This window comes from Pinus tabuliformis, chromosome 8 (assembly GCF_031772625.1).
Source record: "Pinus tabuliformis cultivar Carrire ecotype Pingquan chromosome 8, CPIR1, whole genome shotgun sequence".
NCBI classification, from domain to species: domain Eukaryota; kingdom Viridiplantae; phylum Streptophyta; class Pinopsida; order Pinales; family Pinaceae; genus Pinus; species Pinus tabuliformis.
Window position 1 is genome coordinate 1,790,795,973 of NC_142294.1, and position 6,599 is coordinate 1,790,802,571.

At 36.5% G+C, this 6,599-nt stretch overlaps 1 pseudogene; it reads right to left on the reverse strand.

Annotated features, from left to right (window-relative positions):
• Positions 1-754: 754 nt before the first annotated feature.
• On the reverse strand, positions 755-1,191 carry LOC149243388 (protein RALF-like 34 pseudogene; annotated as a pseudogene).
• Positions 1,192-6,599: the final 5,408 nt, after the last annotated feature.

The window sequence follows — 6,599 nt, forward strand, 5'->3', positions numbered from 1 at the left end:
ATCACCATTTGGTTTTGTCAATTAGAATATGAGAAGCTGAGATCGTAATTGGTTGGGAATCACTTATATCGACCTGTTGCAAGTGCTTGATTCAGGGGTACACATGAAATATTTGGGACGAGGTTACCAAATGGTGAGTGACACAATCTGTAGTTTCCTTTTCTCCCTTTGCTTATTATATATGGGAGTCGAAGTAGGTGGTATTGAGTCGATCTCTATATCTCTAGGTTTGCATTATATTTTTTCTACGAAATCATATCAATTTCTGAACATTCCTGCGATAGCTAAAATAACATTTTCACTGTAAAATTCTTTACCCTATGTTTTTAAAGCAAAAGCAGCTCATTACATTCAAGACATTGTCTGTTTTTATTGAACATCCCAACTTCAGTCTCTATTGTAATTTATGTTTACAAACTGCATAATGGGATGAAAAGCATCGAATACGGTAGGATTAGCAGAGCATACCACACGCTTTTCTCATTTTAGCTGGAATGGGCATCTATCCACCACAAGCCACTCATCTTATTGCAAAAAATGTGAGGCTATTATTGAAAAATAAATACTAGACTAAACTTATGAAACAGAATAGTGATAAAAAAATACCAGACTAAACTTATGGAATAGAACAGGGATCAAATAGTGCAGGTAATACAAGTTCTAGGTAGGGATCAAAAACCCAAACCCATAATTTAGGCAGATTAGCGTCCGGGCATGCACACAAATAATAGTAGGGTTCCAACAAGGGGAAAAAGAAATGAAGCTAAGTGAAGCTTAGCCAGTGTAACGCCTGCAACGAGTGATAGCAGTGCAGCTTCTGTGGTAAGGTCTAACAGGGCCTGTTGCGCCGTAACAATTCCGAGTGTAATAAGACCTCCCAGACCGAGGCCGGCAAGGAACACGATTAGCAGCCAATGCTCCATAGCTGATGTAGTAACAGATCCTCCTCAGAAGCCTCCCATGTGCCTCAGAATCCATCACAAACTCCTCTTCATCATCATTGCACTCGCCCAGGGTTCCATCACAGATCTGGCCCGCAGAGGATTCAAACCCTTGCAGCTCATAAGATGCAACGCCGTCCAACCAGTTAGAGGTAGCTGTAATTTCCTGGCCATTCGCAACTGTATGCAGGGGATCTGCCATTAAAAGCACCAAGACCACCAGGAGCAGCATTCTTCCCAACCGATCCATTGCAAAATCAAGAACACAGATTCAAAATTATTTACCCTATGTTATACAGTCAACCACTTACAAAAGATGAAACAACCAAAATACAGATTTCAATGCTCAAAATATTAGGCATGCATGGAAACTTTGACATGTTCAGAGAAACTCCCAAACAACAGCTTCACCGGAAAACCTTACAACCATGAATTTGACATATTTTCTTGCATCCCCAAATAGTAGTTTGATGGTGAAAGCTTACAACCGCGAATAGATCTACCTTTCTTCTTGTCTCCTTCCTTCAAACAGAAGACCTAAATCCACTTTGTGCAATGTTCATCAATCTTTGATATTTTCATTTGTAGCTTTGGTTCCAACGTTCCCTGAATCAATCTTATCATAATCTGTTGAGGTATCTTCAGTGGTTGTAGCCATTGCAACAACTTTGGCTACAACTTCTCCAGGAGGGGGATGATCAAACTTGCAAGTTGCACCATACTTGCAAGTTCCAGATTTCATATAGAATGGGCATGTAGCTCACCCTCGTGTCTTGGGAAGCCTGCAAGAGTCAAATTCATAGGTTGTTGAGAACGAGCAGTGTCAAGTTCTCCTAGGGGAGGATGGTCAAATTTACAGTTTACACCCTACTTGCAAATCTGCAATTTGATTTCTTCCACCCACGTCCTTCCTCAATGAGTACTGCCTAAGTTCGCATGCGCATATTGAACTCGAACCAACTCAATCATCAGGTTTAGCTCGACTCGGTTTGGGATATGCGTAGTGAGAAACCAATTGTATCAAATCAAAACTTTATAGAATATAATCTGATTTGGGTTACGGCTACTTTGTTTCTATCTTGTGTGATTATTATGGTTTTTTCTCTAATTGATAATTCGGTGGAGACTCTGCGTGTCCAATTTTGCAAGAATGAATGAGAGACACCGGATGGATGTGTGGCGATGAATAAAGATGAATAAAAATGATTGTGTTGTTGTCATAAGTGATAAATAATAATATGTTCTGTAGTTTCTTTTGCATGTGAACGTCTAGAGAATGACCATGAAGTCTTTCTCCACTCATCATCCAGTGCGCAATAATAAGGAGAACCTCTTCAATCAAATCTATTATCATAATTACTTTGCATTCATTCTCATTAGTTGATTATTGAAATGAAATGAAACATGAAACATTTAAACCAATGCACTGGAATGATCTATTGTAATAGTTAATACTTCCAAATATGTTTTACAACTAAGTTTCTGCAGTTTCCTTTGATTTTGCTAATATTCTTGTTTAGTTTCTGGATGAGCTCCTAATATAAAAAAGATAGCATAAAAAATACATCTCTATGGCCCTAAACCATGGTCCATGCCCTACATATGGATTTTGGAACTTACGCACAGATTAAGGACTCAACTTTCTGGATTAGGAATGCTAGGAATGGTGTTTGTGGACTAATCCATGGAATTGACTGTCAACTATATTTTAGAGGTACAATATATTCAGTGTGTATATATATAAAATAAACTAGAAACCTGAAAGATGGAAGGCTAATCTGCTAGGGTTTTCACATTAGCTTCTGTGTTTTTGTCATGCCCACTGCTGGGGATTTTACATATACTATAACATATATTAACCAGTTGGTGTTTGTAATTGTTCGTAAACTATAAAAACTCCACAATTCAATAATTGCATCACTTTCAAATAATCATCCAAGGTGATGATAACACACTTATCAAATGCACATTTCACAAAGCACAGGTATCACCGTATCAATCATAGTGATAACAACTTTTATCTAAAACAGGCTAACTCCCATGGAGGGCTGCAAACATTCCTAGTTTGAAGACTATCTTGTCAAATTTCGGTCATTGGTTGCACAACTAAAAGGATGGGGAGACACCAAATCAGTGAGTGTGTTTTCCTGATTCTATCCAAGCTAAAGGGTCTGTATCGATGCACTTAGTGATAATTTTAAAATTCCTTATTTTGAGTTATTTTGGGTCAGGTTAAACTCCTCTAGTGAGATGTTCAACTCACAAACCTCTCTATCCAAGTGACAAAATTTGGAAGGGACAACTTGTAAACATTGAGTCAAGGCCTCTTCATTAGACTTCTCATTGAAGTGTTGGATGTGATATCAGTTTGAGGTAGGCTACAAGCTTTTGAAAAATATCTTTATTCTTAATGAACCTACATTTCTTAGTCTGAAAAGCTTTGATGTCTTCAAACTGGTGTTGTTGTTGAAGATCCTGAAAAAAGAGTTTGGTGCATTTATCCCTATCCCTGAGTCCTATGGAGTTTGGCCCTAATTTGTACACCTTTGGCTTTTGTACCCTTAGAATTTCCCACGACATGCCTTGATCATGGTGCTTGTTTTGCATTTCATGATAAAATGGGTTTGCTTTTAAAGCCAACTTAACTAAGGGTAGGTATTATTATTATTATTAAAAATACATTTATTATTATTGTTAGGAGTGATATTATTCAAATTATTACACATGTTAAGAGAATTATTAGTTTTATTATTATTATTATTAGTAGTAGTAGTAGTAGTAGTAGTAGTAGTAGTAGTAGTAGTGGTATTGTTAGGGGTATTATTAGAGAAATTATTATTAATGAGGGGTTTATTATTAATTAAATTATAATTAGTAAGAGAGTTATAATTGGAGAGGATATTATTAAAGTCAGATAAATGAAGGGGGTGAAAAATAGTTGGGCACTTAGGGGAACACTTTTAGGATTAGAGAGCGAGGAGATATTATTATAATCAATAATATTGTTAGGGTTAATTTTAGTTAATTTTTTGTTAGTGATGGAAGAATAGGGATCCAGTGGGGGAATATTAGAATCTACATGTGATTAGGATGAGGGGGATTTTAGGCGGGATGAGGAATGAGAAAAAATTGATAGTCCAATGGTGTAGGAATACAGGTTAGAGGGGAAATTGTTTGCCGAGGTATCAACAACAGTAGGAGGAGGGTTGACCAGGAGAGGGGTTGAGGATTGACAACAACGAGAAGGATTGACTGAAAGGATGATGTGCACAGAGGATTTCTTCAATCAGTGTTATGTACACTGCATTTCTTCTATCAACACCACAAGAAAACAGTGTCAGACAATGCAGTAACTATAAAAGGATAAATAAATAATGTGACTAAAAAGTTGATTTATTTGTGGATGGAAAAATCTAACCTCGCTGTGAAAATCATATTTCTTCTGAAATCTGGACGGGGTCCCTGTTTTACCCTTTAATCATTGATGTGGTCTGTGTTGTTCGTGGTTGTCATTGAAGTTGTGTTACCTAGTTGGTTGCCTAGATTATATTCGACTATACCCTCGGGTTGCCTCTAGTTCTTGAGAAAGGCCAGATCATGTCATTGTCGCTTGGAAGGTATAGTGGACAAATTTTCCATTTATGTTGTCAATTGTTTCAGGCTTTTAGAGTTGATTTTAGAGTTTTTGGGGCTGGTTTCGGTGTTGTGCCTGCCAAGAAAAGGCTTCTTCTATGGAAAGTTGTGTTTTTCTATGAAATAAAGTTTGCAACTCACTATATTTACTTGCAGCCCAAAGGAATTGAACCTTCTTGTTTGACCAATATCTTGGAAAGGAAAATCTTGGGTGTTCTTGATTTTCTCGTAGACATCTTATTGAATAAATAGAAATTACCTTAAATGTTGTTATATATAAACTCTGTGACCTTGTTTTGCTCGCACCTGCTTAAGATATAGACCCCAAAAATTGATTTGGTATGCTTTTATGGGTCGTACTTTATTTCTCTATATGCATTTTGAAAATTTGTTTACATAATTTGAATTTTTGCTGCCCCCAAATACTACCTAAACTGGCTTTCTTTACTCAATAGTCCTTTTTGTGATTAGGAATAATTGGAAATCCCATTCTTTTCCCTCAATCGTTTATATATATTTCTAGAATTGAGAATTATAGTCGAACATGTATTATCATTGATGTCATCAGAAGATCAATATGGTGAAGGTTGTAGCATGAAGCAGTCACCATTTGGTTTTGTCAATTAGAATATGAGAAGTTGATATCATAATTGGCTAGGAATCATTTATATCGACTTGTTGCACACCTCCCTCAATAAAGTGACAACAAGTTTGGAGATCCCTCGATTCAGGGGTATACATGAAAGATTTGGGATGAGCTTAACAAATGGTGAGTGACACAGTCTGTAGTTTCCTTTTCTCCCTTTTCATATTATCGATCGGAGTCGAAGTAGGTGGTGTTGAGTCAATCTCTATATCTCTAGGTTTTCATTATATTTTTTCTATGAAATCATAGTCAATTTCTGAACATTCCTGCGATAGCTACAATAACATTTTCACTGTAAAATTATTTACCTTGTGTCATACAGTCAACCACTTACAACAGATGAAACAACCAAAATATGCATTGACTGCATGAATATGACGTTCACAAACACATATCTAGATTCAAGTCTGATATTGACCTAGGGGTTCCTAAGGTTGAGGATCCATCAAATGCACACAATTGATTGAGTTCTGAAATATAGAAATAGGAGATATGCAACTTCTAGCTTCACAAATTGGGAAGTGCATCTCAGACATGGTCTATATAGATCTGTGCTCGATGGAGGGGCAGTAGAGCATGACACGCCTCCAACTTATTAACCATTATGGTAGTTTTTGGGTCTGTTAATCATGAGGTGCTAGGGATAGATTTTGTAGCCAAATCGCAAGAAGGTAAATTACAGTAAGACCATGAAGCAAGATTCCTATGCACTTTGTAGTGTGTATCTAACACCCAAAAAATGTACCAGCATTGGTATTTGGGGGTTTAGATGTATTTATTTCAAGAAATTTAGGATATAATGATTGTAATCGTTGTGTATAAGGGGACAAGCATGCCTCTATGTAACAAAGATAGAGAGATAATGTGCTCAGAGGAGCCTTAGTATGCATGTGGCATTAATCATTGGATGGAAACCATGGTTTGGACCTGTGTGATGCATTAAAGATTAGAGGAGGAGCTAATAAATAAAGAGATTGTGTTTATGATGCCACAGTTTGTGTATTCATGTTCATTTATATGCTAGAATTAGGTGTTAAATCTCTCTTGATTCCTCCAATTATAATGTTGTGTGGTAGAATGTATTTCTTAGTTGTATTGATACATAGGGTGCAAATTGACATGGTCCTAGCTCAAACATTTCTTTAAGCAATTGGTTGGTCTCTATATCTCCTAGGAAGATACACAACATGCAAATCCATAATTATATTCAATTTGCAAGGAAATATTGGAAATGGATTCAAATATTCTAGACTCGGATCTACTAGGACTGATGTTTGTGATAGAAGTTGAAGAATTGTGTTCCCAAAAGGTTATGGAACTTTATCAAGTAGATAGAGACTAACTGAATATCAAAATTTGATCCACATTGTAAACAAGAT